The sequence below is a fragment of the Mirounga angustirostris genome, unplaced genomic scaffold, assembly GCF_029215605.1.
Source record: "Mirounga angustirostris isolate CCGP_5_RB_7025 unplaced genomic scaffold, mMirAng1.0.hap1 SCAF_2, whole genome shotgun sequence".
NCBI classification, from domain to species: domain Eukaryota; kingdom Metazoa; phylum Chordata; class Mammalia; order Carnivora; family Phocidae; genus Mirounga; species Mirounga angustirostris.
The window spans coordinates 22933207-22956889 of record NW_026991710.1 but is presented as its reverse complement, the minus strand read 5'-3'; the positions used below and the strand labels follow the sequence as shown (position 1 = coordinate 22956889).

The window sequence follows — 23683 nt, the reverse complement described above, 5'->3', positions numbered from 1 at the left end:
ATTCTCAAAATTTCTCTAGAAAAGAAAAGAACCCATCAAACAGTTGCTCTGGTTTCACCAGTTGTATAATTAAGAAACTGCCAATATCCCTAAACAATTAACGGTTTTCTTCTCGCACCTTTTGCCTGGGTATTTAATCACAATATAGATTCCTATTGCTTAAAGAGTAGGTTTAGAAGCTGAAAAATCATTTAAAATATAATCATATTAGTAAATGATTTAATTTCAAAACCATGAAAAACATTTTTGGAATGTTATAGCAAGTAGCCTATGAAATTAAAAAAAAATTCAGAAAGTCATTATTCTCAGCAGAGTCAGAAATCTGCCTATTTTAGACATTATTTAATCTGTCTCTTGCTAATTAGCAACCAAGAGACCCTCATCACTATTATGATACCCATCCCAGTATGGGATTAATAAAATAGTAAGATAATAATAAAATTGGATGTAACATGATCCTATATATATTCCCAGGTAGTATGGCTTTCCATGACAAAATGGTCCCTTTGAAGGCAAAAAAAAAAAAAAAAAAGGGGGGGTGGGAAATATAGATATGCACATATGTATAATACATACATACATGATTGCTTAATTTATTAGTTTTCCTCATCACTGTAGTTTTAAGAAATAATTAAGACTGCTTGTAAAATGTAAAATATAATAAAGTAACAAAAGTTACAAGTGGAAATAGACAAATATAAACAAAATAGTACTAGAATTGAGGCTTAGAAATGTATGTGTTAAAACTGACTAGTACTGTAGTCCCCCCATGCTATTATTTCTGTTCTACACCACTAACAAAATATATACATAGGCAAATGTATATAGTCAGATTAACGCTTTTCCTGTACCTGTTAGCTTCCCATACCTGTAAACCTTGAGTTGCTATTTATTTCAACAACAAACTTTCAAAACTACTGATATTTTATCACATAAAAATCTACCTTCAGTCTAGTTGAAAGTTCCCTGGCTTTATACCATGAACAGCAATCATTTGTGTTGTCAGAATAAACTAACAATCTCATATATTTGCTGTGAAATACTATCCTTTATTTTAGTCTTGCTAATAAGGAAACAGATTATTGAGATAATATGCTCATAGGAATTTGATAGTAAGATTTTCGACTTTGATTTTCGACAAATACTAAGATTTTTCGACAAATACCTTTGTATTTTATTGGGGCAGATTTACAGGTTTGTTTCAAAACATTTAGTAATAGATGAGATGGTCTGTGACGCTGCTCACAGGGACAATAAGATTTGAAATTTAAAACCTAAAAAGATGAATAAACAAACAAAAACAATAATCACAAAAGAATAATAAACTAGAGGAGTGTGGTTATCTAGGACACAGACTCTAGAATCAGATAACTAAGGTTTGTTCCTGAGCTCTATCAATTGTTTCATTTGTTTATTGGAATTGCAGAAGAGGAAAAAAATTCTTCTCTTCTACCTTCTCAGTGTTGTGACTGGAGCCTGTAAATTAAACTGACAGTAGATAGGTTAACAGGACAAAAAGTTTTATATGTATGTATATGGGAACCAACAAACAAAGTAGCTGGCTTGCTAAGCTTTATCTACCTAATTTGGTAAAGGAATGGAGGGAAAGAGAAAAGTCTCCTTTTTTGGGGACAGGGGGAAGACAATTTTTTTTTTTTTTAAGGGAACAGAGGGGAGATAAAATTTGTGATAAACTTTGTCTCTACAAGTATGGGTGGTCTTTCCCCTTTTTATAAGGCCATACAACTCCCTGGACAGGGGATTTATGGTAGATTTATTCTGGTTCTTCCTCCTGGGAATAGACCCATCTTAGAGAGGAATTTATGGCAGCCTCCTTTCTAGAACTTGCTGCTTTTAGTCATATAAGGGAAGCTCTGAAAATGCTTCTTTCTTCATCTGTTGACTCTCAAGTGTCTTCATCTTAAAATAATCTTCATACCAACTATGGGATTCCAAATGGATTCCAACAAAATTGTTTATAAGCTTTGATTTCATAAATGTTTAATGGATATACTAATACCATCTACCTTATAATTCTTAAAAACAATTTAGCATTATTCTGGAATTCTAAATTAGTTAAATAAATGTGTAATATTATTTATAGAGATCAGACACTTTATTTTTTTTTTTCTGGAGAAGGCTAATGAGAATGACCTTGTATATTCCTCAGAGTAGTTTCCTTACAGTAGATATTATGATGAATTTCATAATAATCTTTCATGTTTTTTATCCTCAATATAGGCTGATAGGTTCTTATCAAAGTGTGGTACTTTTACCATAGTCAGTAATGCCCACCGAGAATGTTATTATGATATTCTCTTTAATTGGATCTTATGAGAAAATGATTAATCAAGACTTTACAGAGCAAATTATATTAAAAAATATGTAGCCTAAAACAGATTCACAGTGTCTGAGGGTACAAAGATCAACATATGCAAATTCATTATCCTGATATGTAAGCTCCACCTTAATTTAATTAGTCAATATACCATACCTCTCTATTCCATTCTTCTTGGGTAAAAAGAAAATAACATTCATTACTTCTGATTTACATAATTATCTTCAACTGAAAACAATAAGGGTATCTGTTATGTACCTAGATTGTTTAAATGTCATAAATTTCTTTAAAAAAAATCACATTCCTTGTCTCATTTGAGACTTATAACATGTGTGAGAAATGGTTAGTTAGGGGACTCTATCTCAAAATCACTGTGTCCCAAACAGAATTCACCATGCCCTCATTCTGCTCTTACTTCACATTTTTTTTTTCGATATTTTTTGGTAGTATAAACATCATTCACTCAGTCAGCCCAACTAGAAACTTGGCATGCATTCTGGATTCCTTTTTCTGTCCCATTCCCTAAATTCAATCAAGAAACAAATTCATCTGTTTCAATTCTTGTCTGTACATATCATTTGCTCATGAGTGAATATATATAAATAATATATAATATATATAAAGAGAGCATGTGCATTCTATTCTCTATCCAAATTACCATGGACCTAGTTTAGATGATCAAATTCTCACCAAGGTGATCACAATAGCATCTTAATTGTTAACCTTCAAACATATTGACCACAAAATTCATTTTCTTTTTTTATTTACATAAATTTACATTTACTTAATACTATAATTCATTTTCTAAAAGATGAACTATGAATTCTATTTGAAATGAACTGTCCTCAATTTTCCAATTTTAATCTCTCTAGTCACATTGTCCCATAACTTGTTATTTTATTCATTTTTTGCAACAAATATTGAGCAGCTAATATGTTTCAGGCATTGCTCTTGCAGTGTAAAGTATCTGTTTGTCTATTGATCTATTTACTCTTATTACGTTTATTGAGTGAATGAATGGATGAATGGATGTCTATGCAGAATTCTTAATATTTACATATCATGAACAGAAAAAAGTACTTGGATGAGAAATAGCAGTTTCTGAAAAGTGTAGACCTCCAAATGGCAAAAATGACCAAACCAAATAGTTTTATAGTTGAGAATTAATCATTTGTGTCATGTTAAATGTTTCACAGAGAAGAAAAAGTAAGGTTATTATTTAACTTAATTTATCATTTAGGTTGACATTGATAGAAAACTGGATAAGGATATTAGAAGAAACAAAAACTTTCTTATTCTCACCTGTCAAACACTCAGAAAAATGTGTTGTGTCCACACAGGTTTTAACCCAGGCTCGTAAGATGGTTCTGTATTCAAAATGTGTTAATGCAGCCTATATTGCTGGCCTATACCTCTGCTTATGTCCAGAATTACCATGAAGAGCCAAAGCAATAAGACAAGAAAATCCCAAACAGAGATTTCAAACAGAGAATTTGCCATATAGAAAATGCAAGAAAATATATAGGTTATCTGCTTGAATTGATTAGAGAAATTGTGAAGACACTGTGGGATAGATCAATAGACAAATGGAAAGAATAATATAGAATAATTATAAACAATACATATTTGCATTAAAATATGATGTATTATATATGGAATGAAATCTGGGAGGTGATAACTATGTATTTCCATAAGTGGTACCAACCAAGGAATTACCTATGCGTATAAGAAAAATAAATTAATTTTCTATTTTTTTGCTGCACACAAAAATTAAATTATCAGTCTAGCTGATAAATTATTTACTCAAGTAAAGCAAAATATATAATGATCAAGAATAAAATCTTAGACAACATATTTATGGTCTTATGTTAGCAAAATACTAAGAACACAAATAATTAAAAAATAATTATCAAAATAGTCAAGAGGTATCTGATCATAGCTAATATAACAATTAAACATATCAAAAATGCTCATTTCACTTATAATCCAGAAAACACAATTCAAAATCATATTAAGATAGTGTTTTATATGTCAAAATTAAAAAAAGGGAAAAATTGGCAATAATAATTGATGGCAAAGATATGTTGGAGCAAAACCCCTCACTATTATTTGGAGAGCAAACTGGTACAAACACTTTGATGAGCACTGTATCAATATTATCTAATGTGGAAGATGCGTATATCCTTTGAGCCAGCAATTTCTCTCCTGGATATACAGCCTAAAAAAACTAGTTTATGCGTTTGTAAGATATGTTTAAGAATGCTCATTGCAACAAGCATCATTTTCATAACAAAAGAAACAAATCATCAACAGAAAAGCAGGGATATATAATATGTGGATATATATAGTATCTTCTATCAGTAAGATATGCATAGGAATTCAATATAGCCTGTGACATGAGTTAACTACATGAGGTAAATGTTTTAATATGGATTTTCTCAAAAACTTTATATTTACTAAAAATTTTGTAAATGTATATATATACACTTGTGTGTGTGTGTGTATATATATATATATATATGTTTCTGTCATCATTTAAAATATTTCAAAACCATGAAAATAATACTATATATTTGTATGGAGGCATAAATTTGTGTTGTTTGTAAATTTTGTAAATGCTGTACTCTGCTCTCTATGTAGTGTCTTTGGTAATCCTTGGTGTATAATGGGCACTCAGCAAATATTTGTTTGTATTAATAAGTTTTGACCTATTGAATAATAAATAACTAGTGTAGGATTTGGTTAATTCTGGGAAGAAAGGGAGAGAGGTAATAGTATGATGAAGAGTGCCCCACTGGCCTTTTCTTCCTATATTTGTTGGTCTTGTTTCAATTAATACACATACATGTATTATATATTCTGAAACAATAATATAAAGAACTTGCTGTATATTATGAATATTTTTATATTTTAAATATTTGTTAGGAATTTTTTAAATACATATTTAAAATAATCCACAATAAAGAAAGTAAAGTTATACAAGCAAAGAAATGAATATTTAATGAATAAAAAGAAATGAAAAGGGAAAACAGATTTCACCTTTCCATAAAAAACTAGGACATTTCATAAATTGAAGAGGTCTGGTTTAAAATGTAGTGAGTTTTTCTTTTTCCTTTTTTTCTTTCTGTTTTATTTACTTATTTATTTATTTGTTTGTTTGTTTGTTTGTTTATTTATTTTTAACAGAAACTAGATGGACTCTGCCTGGTATACTAAGAAGTTTACTTACTGGATGAGAGATAAAGGGACATACATTTATAACCTCTTCTAAGTATATGATCTGCTGGTTTGCTTTTCAAACCCAACAAATGTACTCCATCTATGTATCATGCTCCTAAAAGTAATATAGTAAGAATTGATTAGTAGAAACCAATCCTTTCCCTTAAAAATAGTTTGATTTTTCTATACAGGAACAGGAATTCCACAATGCAAAATAAAATACTCAAATTAAAAAATCTTTAACATATATCTGCATGTGTGTGTATTAAAACTGTTCCAAAAATTAGGAATCCAGCCAGTGTATATCTGGCTCATCCAACAATTTCTCGTTAGTCTAAAGCAGAATCATAAAAGTATTATTTTGGCAATAAAATATATTCAACTACTTTGAATGTCATTTAAAAATCTCCAACAGCAATAAAAACATTTTAAATCATTTTATGGCATATTCCATTTCATAATAGTAGAAGCCATTTCTCTACTTAGAGTGTACTTAATTTTACCTACCAACAAATGTCTTCTAAATTTTTAGATATAATCATATTATGTATTTTTCCATTCACTTATAATTTAGATTATGAAAATTAAGTGGATTTACTTGCATCTCAGAGCAAATTAGGAGCAAAACAAATTACATGATCTGAGATTTTTTTTTAATTTTCATTAATGCCGTCGAAGTACTTGATCCTGACATTTAAGTACTTCAGCTCATTGATGATTCATTCAACATATTAACAACAGGATAGTAAGTGCCAAAAGCCCAGAATGCAAGTAGAGATTTATATTTGTTCACAGACAAGCATACATAAAAAATCAATAATTAAAACAATTGTTAGTGCAGAAGTTCTTTTGGAATTCAAAATTAAAAAATTGGTTTAATAAATAGAGTAATGTAAGTATAAAACTACAAAATAGACTGACTAGAAAATATTTTTTAAATATTTTAAAAAGAAAGGGTAGATTGACTATTTTTCTCTAAGACTGTTTTGGATTTTAGATGCTTACATTATTTAAATCTAATGTCTTCAAAATCCTATAAAGATAGCATTTCTCTGTACCATGTCCACTGAGGGGAAATAGTCCTTTAATTAATCATGGGATGAATTTATAGTTTACATCTGTAAACACTGATTGAGCACCTATTAGATGTTAGATCATGTGCCCAGTACTGGAGAGAGAACGAGATAAAGCCTAATCATTGGTGTTTGGTGAATTTGACCTTATGCCGAAGATAGGTATTTAAAAAGATTATTTCAATGCAATGTGGTAGAAGCTATAAGAATTTATACACATGGGGTGCCTGGGTGGTTCAGTCATTAAGCATCTGCCTTCAGCTCAGGTCATGATTCCAGAGTCTTGGGATTGAGTCCAGCATCGGGCTCCCTGCTCCGCGGGGAGCCTGCTTCTCCCTCTCCTACTCCCCCTGCTTGTGTTCCCTCTCTCGCTGTCTCTCTCTCTGTCAAATAAATAAATAAAATCTTTAAAAAAAAAAAGAATTTATACGCAGGATGCTATAAAAGTGAAGAGGAGAAAAATTTACTCTACATAGGGAACTTTGGCTCCCAATAGGTAAGCCTTCCTTTTATCAAGATTTTTAACACAACCTCGGATTAAAAATGGTTGTGGGATTTTATATCAGATTTCTACACAATTGCTATTACCCAATCAGCCAAAAACATAGGCAAAATTTTACCTTTTTCTCTCAGTATATATAACTTCACTGCCTATTGGTTTCTTTCCTCTGAAAAGAAAGTCTCTTTAATCATTACTTTCCCCATATCTCATTTGTTGTCCTGACACATTGACCAGTTCGGAGATTCCTTCTCCTCGTAGAGGCCTCTTTACTACACTGAGTCATGAATAAATTATTCCTTGTCTCCTGATATTTCCATGTCCTTCATTCAAATTATGCACCATCCTCATTAATTGATAATTCATTTCTAATCATCTGAGCAGGAAATTATTTTTTAACCCATTTCATCGTTTTTCCCACTAAGATCTGCTCAGGCACTTCAGAAATTTACATTTTTGATACAGAAGATATCATTTCATTGGTGCCTAATATACGTTTTTGGATGAACAAAAATGACAAAACAGCTTTAGGGATAATAGCTTATCCACTCATTTGTATGGTAATAACTATAGTACCCGTTGCTCTTTTCATCTCCCCATGACTTATGATGCTTTCAATTTTGATTTATGAAAATATAAAATCATCAATATATACTATCATTGTTATGAGACTGTCAGTTGCTTTTGTGAAATTTTGGATTAAAAAATTAGGTTGTAATTATATATACAAAACTTTACTTTTTTAGAGCAATTTTAGATTCACAGTAAGATAATTGAAAGGAAGATACAGAGATTTACCACATCCCCCTGCCTCCATTCATGCATAGCCCATTTCTCACTAAAGTGGTACATTTATTATAATTGATAAACTACATTGATACATCATAATCACCCCAAGTCCATAATTTGCCTTAGGATCCCATTGTTCTTTCACCTATGCAATGATAATTTTCAAGTTCATGCAAAGCAAAACCATGCAGACCTAATGAACCTCACATAGAAATTTGTCTTCATTTCAATTTGCCCTCCAGTTTTCTAAGTCTAAACACAAATGTTCAGTTTCCGAAGTCTAAACACAAATGTTCAGAATGTACATGGAGTTTAAAAAATAATGCTTATCATTTAGTTTATTGTAAGTGCATAAAACAAGCATAAATATTATTGAGAGATTACTAAATTCTTAATTATCATTTTAAAGGATGTGCCAATAATGAAATTTCCATTATTCAGTATTTCATTAAAAGGTCTAATTAAAATGATTTACAAGCTCTAATTAAAGTTCTAGGAAGACAAGCATCATGCAGTTCCTAACAACAATGAAGTAAAATGGAATGGGTAACAAGCAAGAACCCGTGATGCGGAAATTATAAAGATCCGTTTTAACTAACAGGGAGTATTATTACTCTGCTCAGGCTGTGACTTCAACAACAGAAAATAATTTTCACACAGTTCCGGGGGCTGGAAGTACAAGATCGAGGTAGCAGCAGAGTTGGTGTCTGGTGAGACCTCTCTTCTTACACTGAAGTTGGTTACCTTGTTGCTGGGTGTATGTGGGACGAGAGAGAGAGATATCTGTGGTGCCTCTTCCTCTTCCTTTCAGGATACCAGTCCTATTTGATTAGGTGTCCACTCTTATAATCACATTTAATCTTAATTACCTCTTTAAAGGTACCATCTTGGGTGTAAGTATTCAACATATGAATTTTGGGAGGCTTTGATTTCATGCAATAGTCTTGAATATTTCAGTTGTAGAAAGTTTTGCATTATAATTTTAAGCCCAAACTTAAAATGTATTGCAGAGTGCACTAGACAAAACCCATCTACACATCAATGTATTATATCTACCTTACTATTCCTAGTGTAATAGTTCATAGCAAGAAACCACTGTTCTTACTATTGTCCTCTAAAGGGCTGTAGGTATGCCCCCTATTTAGAGGAGCCAAGAAAAAAAATGACAGATTGGAGTGTGAATCTAGTTGGAATATCCCTGTACCTCTTTAAACAATCTATTTTCTTAATATGTCTACCTTGAGATAATGTTTCAGTATAGTGTGCCTTATGAATTACAAATCCAACTCTAAAAGTATGAGCAACTCTAATGGATAAGTAACTCATTTATTTATCCAAAACCCTTTTTATTCAAGGAACCATATATCTTCCAGTCAATACAAGTTCCATTCATTCAATAGGTCTGAGATAAGCTACTTCTTTTTCCATTCCTTGCATAATTATGTTTGATAACATGACCCCAAAATAGACTATCCCCCTTATATTCCCTTTCCCTTATACGTCCTTTTTTCATGTATCAGTGCTAATGAATTCCAGTCTCTTCTTGAGATTTGAGTAATAATGTCAGCTGGGCTTGCCGTGTACCTGTATTTAGCTGGCAGGTCAGCTGACTACTATATAATCTAGTGTGGTCTCATTAATAGGTCTGCTAGTTGAGAGACTGTCAGCTGGGGTCATGGGGGCAACTGGATCACCACATGTCTCTCATGATTGAGCAGGCTGTTTACATGGCAACACAAGGGTTTTAAGAGCAGCAGAAGGAAATCCTGACCAGTAAACACTTGTTAAGACTTTCCTTATATCATATCTGTTGCTCATTAGCAAATAAGAGGGTAAACCCTAAATCACTATAAGAAGATATGGATTTAAAAAAAAGTGTGAACGGCATGGAATATTACTGTAATCATATACACAGCAGGGAGGAGCTAGAATCACTTTGAAGAGTGTTGCCCAAGTATGAGGTACATATCTGGGAAAGCTTGGAAACCAGATTGGGGCTAGATATAGAAACCAGATGGTAAAATATTGGATGAAGAAATGTAAAGATAATCAGTGGAGAGCTGCAAATTAGAGCAAGTCTAATCCACAAAATTGCTCTTATTTCTGACATCAACTACAAGTCAGGGGGTTCCTAACACCACCCTAAATTTCACAAATTTACTGGAATGACTCATAAAACTCACAGAAATCTGTGATACTCATGGTTATGGTTTATCATAGTTAGAGGATAAAAATTTATATCCATTAAGGGGAGAACTATATACAGCAGAGTCTAGGAAAGTGCCAGTTATGGAACTTTCAGTTGTTCTCTCTCTGTGGAGCTATGAACAGTGTTACTTTTTCATTAAAAATGTGTGATTATATACACAGAGTATTGTCCATCAGGGAAACTCACCTGAGATTTACTGTCCAGATTTTTATTGGGGCTCCACCAAATAGGCATAGTTGCCTGACCACATGACCAGTCTCAGACTCTAGCCCCTCAGGAGGTCAAATAGATACCACACGACCCGAAGTCCCCACGCTCAATCACATGGTCAGACTATCAAAGTCCCCAGGCAGACAAAGACACTCCTATTAAGCATGACACATGCTTCCCATTCATTCTGTTTCTCTGGAGAACCCTGACTAATACAGTAACTGTGATAATTTTAAGGGTATCACTCTGGAAATAAATAATGTGGAGATTAGTGTGTTATGGTAGGCAGAATAATGATCCCCAAAAGATGTCCATATCCTAATCTCCCAAACGTATAAATATAGCAAAAGAGACTTTGCAGATATAATAAAACTTGGGAACTTTTAGATGGGAGAGATTATTCTGGATTATCTGGGTGAGTCCAATCTAGTCGTATTAGGTCACATTATTCCTCATTTAAAAGTAGAGGAGGGTCAAAAAGATTCCAAGTGAGGGAGATCTGACTGTTGCTACTTTGAAAATGGAGGAAGAGGGCATGAGCCAAAGAATGTGGTGGCCTCTAGAAGTTGGGAACAAGCCTCAGTTTACAATCAGAAATTGGGGACCTCAGTCCTACAACTACAAGGAAACAATTCTAACAATCTAATTGAGCAGAAAATAGATTCTTCCTTAGAACCCTCAGAAGGAGCATAGCCCTGCTGACACATTTATTTTAGCCTATTTAGACACATGTCCTACTTACAACTACAGACACAAAGTTAAATTTAAAAAAAATGTGTTAAGTCACTAAGTTTGTGGTAATCTATTGTGGCAGCCTTTGAAAACCTAATGCAGGTGTCAATCTTGGAATGTATACTACCTTCATATTAGAAGCTAATTTTCTAAAATTAGGTAGTAATATTTGTGATATAATAAATGTTAGGTCTTTGTTCCCTGTTCCGAGCACAGAGCTCCTAAAACCCTTCGAATTTCCTAAGATCAGGAATGTATGTTATTCATAAAGAGTTACTTCTGAGTACATCTGAGTTTATGGTAACAAGATAAACCAGGGTGGGGTCTCTAGGTAGTTTCAGGATGAGGCTGGTCACCAAAAAGACCAAGTGATTAGATGGTTAGAATGTTCAGCCCCATCCTCACCTCTGGGAATAGGAGGGGTGGGGCTACAAATTAAGCTCTATAAAAACTCTGAACAAGGAGACTTGATGTCCTTTCAGATTGGTGTATGTGTCCACCTGCTGGGAGAGTGGCACCTTAGTTCTGTGGCTGCTGGACTTTGCTCTATGTACCTCTTCATCTGACTATTCTTTAGTTGTTAAATGTAAGTAAATGTTTCTCTTGAGTTTTGTAAGCAGCTCTAACAAATTAAGTACACCCAAGGAGGAGGTCATGGGAACCTCCTATTTATAACCAGTTGGTCAGAAGCACATGTGACAATGTGGGTTTGTGATTGGTGGCTGAAATGGGGGGGCAATCGTGTTGGACTGTGCCTTTAACTTGTGGGAGCTTATGCTATCTCTAGGTAGATAGTGTCAGAACTGAGTAAGATTATAGGACACCCAGTCAGTGTCTGCTGAGAATTGGAGAATTGCTTAGTGGTGTTGAAAAACACACCTGAGAATTCAAGTTCATAGATGTTTATAAGTGATACACCTGGAGATCTTCCAAAGCCTTCTAGTTCACATACACCAAATCAGCATATTTCCACATACCAAAGCTTAGAAAATATAGGTTGATGGGTACTGAATATAAGATTAATAGGGAAGAATAAAGAGAAGTTCCATTGCAGATGTTGGGTAGTTGTCGAGGTTCTTCCAGGGGCAAAGACATCACTCTCCCCCACAAATCTCCATACGCCCAGATTGCATCTCACTCCAGGTCCTGCTCTAGAGCCAAATCCTAATGACTCTTCTATTCCAAGGGCATAAACCTATTCATTTGTCCTTGTGATTATTTCACAGATGGCACTAGCCTAAAATTAATATAATCCCTCTGTGCATTTCTCCATCAAAAGGGATTGGTCCAACTTAGAACATTCATTTTGTTGTCCAGGATTTGTAGTTGATGGTTGGAGTGAGATAATTTTTTCTTCTGAATGGTCTGCCTTACAAATGTGTGGACTAGAGTAGTTCAAGTTATTTCACTGCCTCAGGAAAAGCCACCTGATTCTGAAAGTTTCATATAAAAAAAAAAAAGGCAGTATCAGAGGATAAAGCAAAACAGAGTCAAAGCACAGAGCTATAAAGGAATACAAAAATAAAAGCTATAAAGTATGCATGCTACTCTGAAATTACTTCCTTTTATTATTTAACTTCACTTGGGCTTTCAATCATTTCTAGGAGAATTAGGTATTTTAGGATTTGGAACTTTAGGGTCAGTCCTCAATAGCTGGACTTAAACATAATAAATTTACAAATGCCATGTTTATTGTATAATGGTAGTCATAAAAATAATGAATAAAATGACAAAGGAAGTTAATCCTAGTAACTGAAAGTCTACCCATTTGTATTGTGCTGTGCTTTCCCTGGAGTACCACCCCATCCAGGAAATTATCCCTGATTCTTTTTTTTTTTTTTTTAAGATTTTATTTATTTATTTGACAGAGAGAAACACAGCGAGAGAGGGAACACAAGCAGGGGGAGTGGAGAAGGAGAAGCAGACTCTCCATGGAGCAGGGAGCCCGATGCGGGGCTCAATCCCAGGACCCTGGGATGATGACCTAAGCCGAAGGCAGACACTTAACGACTGAGCCACGCAGGTGCCCCAAATTATCCCTGGTTCTTAAAGACAGGTTGGATCTCAGTCTTGTGCTTCCTTAGTACTCGGCATGTATTCATATTATATTATATTTTTTATTATTATTATTGTATTAAATAATTTCACATAAATTGGAGGTTTCTTTTGGTATAGTTATCTCTTGCATTTAAATAGACTGAACTACATTAGGATATCAAACACCTATTAGTGTCTGACATATAGAAGGTGTTGAACTACCATGAAAAAAATGAGTATGACTGACTTTCCACTTCTTGCATTAAGATAATCATCCCATTTATAGATTTTTTAAAAACAAATCTATAAGGCATTTTTCCAGTCTCTGAAGCTTGCCTTAGCTCTCCGAGGTAGAGAGACTGAGAGATTTGTCTAGGACTCTCAAGGGGCTGCTTCCACATTGAGCATTTTACTACTAATTCAAGATTCTTTTAATTCAGCCAGATTATTTATAGAGTATCATCAAGAGACCTCAAAGGCCTCATTGCCCATCATACTTACATACTCTTCCCACTTAGGAGAAAACCTCTAAGTTCACTTTCAGTTCTGTTTTGCTCATTCAAAGAGACCTAGAGCTACAGAGGTTTTGCATTAAAGAAGAGTTTGATAAGGGGATGAGGAAGATGTGCGTCAAGTGACCTGAATCTAGATGCTGGAGTTTTTTTCTTAGTTTATTTGCTTTTATTCTGTTATTGCTATTCTTTCTTTTTTTTTTTTTTAATTTCAAACAAACCAACCAAATGACAAATGAAAAATCCAGGTTATTAGTGAAAGAAAGGTCATTCAAACAGAGAACGGGAGGGCTATGCTTCATACTTCTTTCAGCATAAAACATTAGCAATCCCAAGTTTGAGATTCAAATGTGATGTAATAGTTCTTTACAACCATACATTAAGCTTGTTAAAAATTACATAATCACATAGAACTATTCTGAGCTAGTAAGGAAGATATAGAAGATATGAATAATATAGAGCTTGGATTTCAGAATCCTAAAATAAGAAAAGGAAATGGTTAGAATCCAGTTTACATTTAATAAAAATGTATAAAATACCTTTTTGATTTTTTCTAAAAGGAACTTTCAGATTGTGTGTGTGCATATATATATATGTGCATACATATTACATATATATGTATATATATTACTAGTACTTTTAATTCCTCTTTGTATATTCCTTTTTAGCTTTTTATAACTTCATAGAGCTGTTTTGTACTAGGAGAATGAATGATTGTATCCTATTTTGTTTATACGAGGAAATTTTATTTGCATGGAGTTTATTTATGTATTTTATAAACTTCAATAACCTATCTGGCTAATACATTAATGATTATTTCCATTAATATTTAAAAGTATTTTTAGTTATAAAAGTAAAATTTAAAAGCAAAATAAGATGCAGTCAGTGAGTTAAATATTTTGAGTTGATGCATGAGAGAGAGAGAACATCCCCAAACAAATTTGTTTAGCTCCATTTACCTTAGTTATGCTTCTATAACTATTCTACTATTTACTACTTCCTTAACTAAATCTCTCCATGTTTAAACAAAGGCTTGTGTTTTCCAAAAGCAGCTTTCTTTCTCCTTTCAGCCCTATAATGTCAAGGGGACAATACCCTATCATTTACAAGATAAAGCATGCCAATAATAAACCTAGCGATCAGACACAAACGTCTGACATAGAAAGAGGGTAAAATTTTAAGTGGCATGAAGTGAAATTAAATAATCCTAATGTATCTTTAGCAAGTCTCCACTAAAATCACTATAAGAAATGTTGAGCCAATAATTTTGGTACCAACATTTAAGAAAAAATTACTTTCCTTTTTCTCTTTATTTTAACACCTTTAATAAAGCCAATGCTATTTGCTCATGAGCAAATCTATTTTTAATTAACTTGCGTTTGCTTTTAAGCAAGATGCATATGAAATTATTTTCTAGAAAAAAACATTTTCCAAATTATAATCAATCACACCCATATTTGGATTAATCAGTTTCTACTGTAAGTTATTTTGATTATTTTACTCTTGTTATCTGACCTGAGCAATCTGGACAAAATATCCTCTAACTTGGCCAAATTTTAGTCAGTCTTCTTCTTCTCCACAGGTTGTTGGATCTTGACTCACCCTTGAATTTAAGAAAGTATTAGAATTAAGAACACCCCCTCTTCAATGGGCACTCCTAAAAATTGCTCCTCAGGGAAAAATATTACTAGATCAACTATGAGATCATGCCATCTGTTCATCCTATTCCCACACCATTCCTTTTTAGCCTACTTTACTCCTTCCCATACGAACAAGAGTCTTTTCTGCCTAACCTTTGAGATAAGCATAGACATTTCCCTAGGAATGTCCTCCCTATTACAACAGTCACTTTCCTCCTATTGCAATAATCTATCTGAGTCAAGTAACTCCTTACCTACATTCAGATCTGTTGTTTATTTGACAGTCCCTAAGGTATTTGTTAGGCAATTCCATGCCACAATCCAGAAAATGATGCACTGGTATGTCAGAAAAATAAATACATACTTCGACATCTAATTTTTTTTTTTAAGTTACCATGTGCCAGGTTCTTAACATAAACTGTTTCTATAGGACTGTCTATAACTTTAAGATGTATACATATTTATTAGCCCTTTTTTATCGATGAAAACACTAATAGGTTTAGCACCCAGTTAAATGGGTATTCTAACACTGTGTGCTCAACCACTACATTATCCTTCCTCCTAACTTCCCCCAGATAATCAGTTCATTCTTTGTTTTCCTCCAGTTGTGTTATCAGGAGAAATATATTGCCACGCTTGTAATGGGATTCTGCTAAAATTGTTTTAATTTTGAATTTGAAAGTTGAACTTTTAATTCTGTTGTAAAAGTTGTAGCGTTTTATTTCACCTTACATACTCCATGTAAAACTCCAAAGTAGTATGCAGATTAAGCAAATCTATAGGTATATTTATGCAAAAATATAATGCAAATGTGCCTACCTAGTGTTTTCACAAACATCTGGTAGCTTTAAGATAGAAATGATGGTATTAAGAGCCTGCTCATTTGCTGTGGTTTATCCGTGGGTACCATGCCAATTGAGGAACATTAACGTAATAATTCCAAGTTTGGAGTTATCGTTGCAATTTTTTATCCTTCTATAAAGTTTTCTTAGGTTAAAAAATTCAGAAAAGTAAGTAAATAATATAATAATGTAGATACCAAATGATTAGATTAGAATTATCAATCTAGGGGCGCCTGAGTGGCTCAGTCGGTTAAGTGGCTGCCTTCAGCTCGGGTCATGATCCCAGGGTCCTGGGATCGAGCCCCGCATCGGGCTCCCTGCTCGGCAGAGAGCCTGCTTCTCCTTCTCCCTCTGTCTGCCGCTCTGCCTACTTGCGTTTTCTCTCTATCTCTGTTAAATAAATAAATAAAAATCTTTAAAAAAAAAAAAAAGAATTATCAATATAATTTTTTAATGGTTCAGACCCTTTAAAACAAAGAAAAAAAAAAACATTACAGGTAAAACAGAGGTTGGTTTGTTTGTGTTTTCTCTCATCAGTTCACCTCCCTTCTATCCGGACACATTTTGATTTTCATAAATTTATTCCTTTTTTTGTTTCTTCAATTTTTAAAAACATAGTTATGTTTGCATAAGTAACACATGCCATTTCTTTGTATACTTTTAAAAATTGCATTTAAGCTTTTTACTGTAACTGGCTTTTTCCACTTACATTGTGTTTTGGTAATCTAGCCACATTAAAACATATAAATTTGAGAATTTTGAATGCTGTGTGATAGTGTATGGTACACATAAACTTAAAAATAATTACAGGGGCACCTGGGTGATTCAGTCGGTTAAGTGTCTGATTTCAGTTCAGTTCATGATCTCAGGGTGGTGAGATGGAGACCCACAATGGGTTCTGCACTCAGTGTGGCATCAGCTTAAGATTCTCTTCCTTTCCTTCTACCCCTCTTATCCCTTGTTCATGTGCACATGCTCTCGCACTCTCTCTCAAAAAAATATATATATATATAAATATAAATAAAATTTAAAATTTAAAAAAATTATCCATGAGCACAACAGACACTTTCCCCTAATAGTTTACTATGAAAATCATAGTAGCAATGTAGCAATGAAAATCATTATGCTTATGTTCTGTTACAATTATGCAATACTTTCTCTAATATACTATAGTCCCTCCTTATCTATGGCTTCACTTTCCATGCTTTCAGTTGCCCATGGTCAACCATGGTCCAGAAGCAGATGATCCTCCCTCAGCCATGTTGTCATAGGGTCAATTTTAAGTTAATACCGCATCACTAATGCCTACATCATTCACCTCACTTCATCTCATAAGTAGGCATTTTATCATTTCGCATTATCACAAGAAGGGTGAGTACATTACACTAAGATATTTAGAGAGAAAGAAAGAGACCACATTCACATAACTTTCATTATATATATTTATTATATATTTATTATATATATTTATTATATATATTTTATTATATTGTTATAATTGTTATATTTTATCCTATTTAATTTTTATCTCTTACTGCACCTAATTTATAAATTATACTTTATCATAATTATACACATAAGGAGAACAAAGCAGCATATATAGGGTTTGTTACTATCAGCAGTTTCAAGTATCCATTGGGGCTCTTGGAATATATCCCGTATGGATAAAGGGGAAACTACTGCATTCTTAAAAGGGAATCTGTTAATGAGTTTAATTGTGTCCCTCCAAAATTCATATGTTTAATTCCCCACCCCAAGTACCTCAGAATGTGACCTTATTTGAAGATAGGGTCTTTAGAGACAAATCAAATTAAGATGAGGTCATTAGGGCAGACCCTAATCTGACTGGTGTCTTTATAAAAAGGGGAAATTTGGACACAGACACATGCACCCAGGGAAAGCATCATGCAAAGATGAAGGCAGAGATAGGGATGATGCTTCAACAAGCCAAGAAACATCAGAAAATGCCAGCATACCACCCAAAGCTAGAGAAGAGACATGGAATAGATTCTCCCTCACAGCCCTCCAGAAGAACCAACCTTGTCAACACACTGGTCTTGTTCCAGCCTTAGGAACTGTGAGTCAATAAATTTCTGTTTCTTAAGCTATTTGAAGCACTTGTGCTTTGTTATGGTAGCCCTAGAAAACTAACAGATTGGGTATGTACATTTTTCAACTTTACTAGACTCTACCCAATATCCTTTAAATCAATTTTCACTTCTACTAGTGCTGTTCTTTTTTTCAACTTAACTCACCAAAGAAACCACTAAGCCTGGAGGCTCTCACCTGTTAGACATTCCTAAATGAAAGGATTGGTAATGAAAGGGTGTTTTTCTGTCTCTCTTGCTCTTTCATTTGAGTATTCATACTCAAAAGAGTTAGGAGAGTCATTGTTTTTATTTCCTCATCATGGTCACTGTCTTCTTTTCCTCTGAGTCAGGATTCTAGTAGTATCTTGCTATTTTGTTCAACACTTACAATAATAATTATGTATTATATTGTTACTGTATTAATACTTTTCTAAACACTTCACATGAATTTAATTTCCAAAGTTGCCTACGATGTATCTCCTCTTGCCTCTATTTTGCAGCTGGGAAATTTGAGGCTCAGAATATACTAATACATTCCCAAGATCATATAACAAAAGCAGCAGAATAGGAACCACATTCTTCTGTACTTCAAAGCCAATTCTCTTGACCTTTTACTCCATGAGCCCTTACTGCCTAAAGTAGGTACAGTAAGACCCCCACAAACAAGTCTTATGATCTAATCCCCAGAACATGGGAATGTTAGGTTACATGGCACATGGGAAATTAAGGTGTTTACTAATCAACTGACCCTAAAATAGAGAGATTATTCTGTATTATTTTGGTGGGTCCACTTTAATCACAAGGGCCTTTAACATGCGGTGTTGTTGGCTTTTGAGGATGGAAGCCATGAGGCAAGGAATGAGGATGTTCTCTAGTAGCTGGAAAAGGCATGGAAACAGATTCTTCCCTAGAGAATCTAGAAAAAAAATATAGATAGCCCTGCTAGCCTCCAGAACTGTGAGACAATACGTTTTCGATGGTTAAGCCATTCAGTTTGTGGTACTTTGTTTGTAGCCATAGCAAACTAATGCATTCAATTAGTTACCATCCATATATTTGTGAAAACTTTGAAACTGGATATTATGATTCAAAGAATTTTTTATGAAGTTAGGGAAAAATACCTTAATTGGGTAGTAATACATCTTTCTTCTTGGCCTCCTTCTACCTGTTGAAAATAGATAGAGTTAGAAAATTAAATTAAATTAAATGATTTAAAAGAACATTGATCAGGTCATTTAGAAGGTTCTGAACCAGCAAAACTGTCACAAGCAAAGCTCAGCTATTGTATTACTTCTCTTTTGTTGCCTTAGCAAATTACCTCAAAGTCAGTGGGTTAAGCAACAACAGTTTAGTATCTCACAGTTCTGTAGTCAGTGGAATTGGCTTGCCTGTCCCGGTGTTACAAAGTCCCCGTCTTACAAGGTCTAAGTCAAAGTGTTGGCAGGGCTTGCCTTCCTTTTTGATGGTTCTGGGGAGAAAATAATTTTCCAGGGTAATTCACGGAGCTCGCAGATTGAGCTCCTTGTGGTTGTAGGAATGAGGTCCCTGTTTCTTTGTTGGCTGTCTGCTGGAAACCTTTCTCAAGCTTCCTGGGAGGCCCCTTCCTCCATTTTCAAATCCAGTGATGATGGTCCAGTCCTTCTCATGCTTTGAATCTTCTTTCTGTCTCCCCTTTCTGCTGCGTCTCTCTGACTCATCCCTTCTGCCTTGGTCTCCCACTTTTAAGAACCCATATGATTACTTCAGATCCACTTGGATAAACCAGAATAATCTCCTCATTTTAATGTCAGTAACCTTAATAACATCTGAATATGATATGTAACATATTCACAGGTTTCAGAGATTAGGGTGTGGGGATTTTTTGGTGGGGGCAGCATCATTATGCCCAATGCACCATCATAAATTTGGGTCAGAGTTAAGATATAGTATAACTCCATATTTTACTTATCATGTATGAATATTGAAATACATTGGCACCTCTGATAAAATTAATGTGTATATTACCTAGTGCCCATCTTTATCTTAAATATCACTTGAATTTTTTTACTAGTAGTATAGATCTGCAACTGTTAGATTATTTATTTGATAACATGTTATTGTCATTTCTATTGAATATTTAATTCCAATCTTAGTGAGGACTATTTCAGTGTTTTATCATACTTTTGTAGGAAGTTACAGTGTTCTTTTTTTAAAAAGATTTTATTTTATTTATTTGAGAGAAAGAGAGAGAGAGCACAAGAGGGGATAGGGTCAGAGGGAGAAGCAGACTCTCCGTTGAGCAGGGAGCCCGATGTGGGACTCAATTCCGGGACTCTGGGATCATGACCTGAGCCGAAGGCAGTCGCTTAACCAACTGAGCCACCCAGGCGCCCTACAGTGTTCTTTATAATAGTATACCTTAAGACTGAAATTCACAGAGAAGGCCCATTTCTTTGGCTTAAAAAAACTAATGTAGCTTTAAAATAGTAAAAGGGATTATATGAGTTTAGAGATTGGTTACCCAAGGCTCCCGAGTCTTAGTGCTGAAATAAACACTGAGAAAGGGGTAATTGCCAGCCAAAAGAAAGCAGACTCCTCCAGGGCAGAGAGAACACACTTCCTAGCCAAAAACTGATGGAATCCAGAGAAAAAAAGCGCCATGGAGAAAATGGTATGCTTTTTTTTGGAAATAAACAATTGTTCTGTTTTGTCAGTTTAAATAAATGAATAGATTGAATCTGTTTAAACATAATGTGGTTCCAGTTGCCCAGACAATAGCATACGGAACATTTAATAATACGATGATGTAAATAAGGAAAAGTGGTTCTCACTTGGCCATATGGTTTTATTTTCTGTGAAAATATAATTTTTGCTCAGAGTTATGTTATTCCTTTCAGATTTCAAGACACTGTATTTCCTTTGCTAATGTTATTTAACACTTCTCCAGAATATTTATAGTTGTAAAGGCATTCCAGTGATTTTATTAGAACATTCTGATAATAAATATATCAATGGAAGTGAAGAAGATGTCAAGAAACTGAAAACCTGTGGGTGGGTTTATTCAGAAGTTCCATGAACCTGAGTAGCATAAGTGAGGGGTAGCTAAATGAGTTAGATGATTGTGGCAGATGCCTAAAAGTTGAACAAAGGAGACACACACTGTGCTAACTCATTCTCAGAGTCAAAAAATGTTCTTGCTCCCTCCCATCCTCTACAATTGTTCCTAAATGTGTCCAAAAGATAAGCTAGTATGTAGAAAAGACTTATTATCAGTGATACGAGCAGTGGTTTCATAAGCTCCAATTTGAACTATATTTTGAAAAAAAAATTTATTGGAAAAATTTTTATTGAGATATAACTGGCATATAGCATTGTATAAATTTAAAGTGTACAGTATGTTGATTTGATACATTTCAACTTTCATCCTAATGGTAATGAAGCCCACCTACAACTATACTGCTCCTTGGTATTTTTTCACTTTCCAATGATACACACTGTTTTACTAACTGGCTATGAAAGGATTTATTTTGAAGGCCTCATTGACACAAGGGATTAAATGGAAAAATGCCTTGTTTTCAAAAAGGCAAATAATCTTCAATCCTGGGGTGATGTTAAATTCTCATTCAATAGATTCTTAAAATGGGGGAAACAAACAAAAAGATTATGGATTAAACTATTTTTGTGACCATAAGTGTATGGTCGATTATATGTAACATTTAGGTTTCTTCTGATAGCTTCCAAACTTTATACTATCTAAAACCTACTTCATTTTAATATGGTAAATCTCCATTGTGTTAATGTGGAAAGAAATCTACAAGATATGTTATTAATTTTTAAAAAGTATGCAGAGAATGCTACTAATTGTGAAGGAAAAAAAAGTTTATTTGTGTGGATATAAGCTTTTACATGTAAGCAAATTTCTGAAAGTTTATATAATAATTTGTATCAGTCAGAGTCCAAACAAGAAACAGATGGTACACTCAAATTAAGGTAATTTGAAGAAGGTTTATTTACATAGAAATTAATTACAAAGGTATGGATGGGTATAGAAAACTGAAAGAAAGGGATCATGCAAGATTCTTGGCTATTAGCAGCAGAACTGTTATCACCCCCAAGGCTGAAGGGATTAGGGAAAAGGAAAGCTTCCCAATGCCAGAAAGATTAAGAATCTTAGAGAACACGCTGTCTTTGAAGGGACAATCTAGGTTGGTCTCAATGGAAGGCAGCAAGATAAATAAGGACCCTGAGCTCACTCTCCTTTCTCTCTTCTCTAACTGGGACCCAACAAACCCAACCCAACAAAACCAATCCTGAGATCCTGGGTGTACTGGTTATATGGTTCACATGGGTCAGCTTCTCAGGGCAAGGAAGAGGGAGGAGGAGGGAGAGAGCAGGTCTGGAGAAACAAATGGAAGAAATTTACTACACTACTATTAACTCTGCTGCATTAAGCATCTTGGAGTGTAAATTACTTTTCATCTACATATGTAGTTCTTGCTTACTTATTAAAAATTTCTCATAACAAGAGTTTACCAGTAAAAACATTAACAACAACAGCATGGAGATAACTTCTTTTAGAAAGATCTTCACAATTTGTCTCACCTAAATGTAGTTACTCCATTAAGTCTGGAATTGTACCTAACAGATAAAATATTTTAATTTTTTTAAGGATATATACCATCAAAATAGTTTGGCAATACTTTTACAATTTCTCCAGGGAGAGCAGAGAAATTGATCATGTTAGGACAATCAAATTAGTTTACCAATCTTTTTGTATTATGTGGGCATGTTTCCCTTACGAGTAGTAAGTATGGTGGCTCCCTAATTGGTTATCCCCATTTTATAGAAAAGAAAAATACATCTTACATGCAAAATTGTCAAGCCAGAATCTGAATTCAATTCTGTTGATAACACTAGGATATTAAGAGATTTAAATGAGAGAAACTGGATCTCAAATCCCACCTGTCACATAAACTGCATCTTTTTGGCAAGTCATTTAACTTCCCTAAACCTGATTTTTTAAATAGATACTAAAATTAAAATATTTTCTCATAAAGATTGAAGTGAGAATAAATTAGTACAGTATGTGAGAAAATAATTAATGTAAATTAAGGCATATTGTTTCCTGCACAAAGGAGCTTAGGTTTCTGTCTGTCTGTCTCCCTCCCTTACACACACACACACAGACTCACACATTCATGTGAATTCTCACAGGCTAACCTTAGAGTTGTTATCTGGTAGCTTCTAACTTCCACCAGAGTAGAAGCCGGTTGTATTGGTCTTGCTCATGATGTAGAACCAGTGCAATGCTTTGTGAGGCATGGGGGAGTCATTTGATTTTGTTCATTGGATTGGCTACTAGAGAGATTTTAGCAAATGCCACCAAAACAGTTTGGAAATTCAACTTTTTTTTGTTCTTGTGAAATGTTTGAGACATCAACGTATCTTTCTCTTTGTAATTTTTCCTCTCCTTTCTTCTGTCCTGTGGGTAACAAGCTCTGAGCTGCCTTTTCT

At 34.0% G+C, this 23683-nt stretch overlaps 1 long non-coding RNA gene across 1 annotated transcript in view; it reads right to left on the bottom strand.

Annotated features, from left to right (window-relative positions):
- Nucleotides 1–23465, bottom strand: part of LOC135362925 (uncharacterized) — a 31520-nt gene extending 8055 nt beyond the window's left edge. The window contains exons 1-2 of the long non-coding RNA XR_010408384.1: nt 23390–23465; nt 19312–19355 (exon numbers count right to left, since the gene is read on the bottom strand). This is a non-coding gene — a long non-coding RNA (uncharacterized LOC135362925). The remainder of the gene's footprint in view (nt 1–19311; nt 19356–23389) is intronic.
- Nucleotides 23466–23683: the final 218 nt, after the last annotated feature.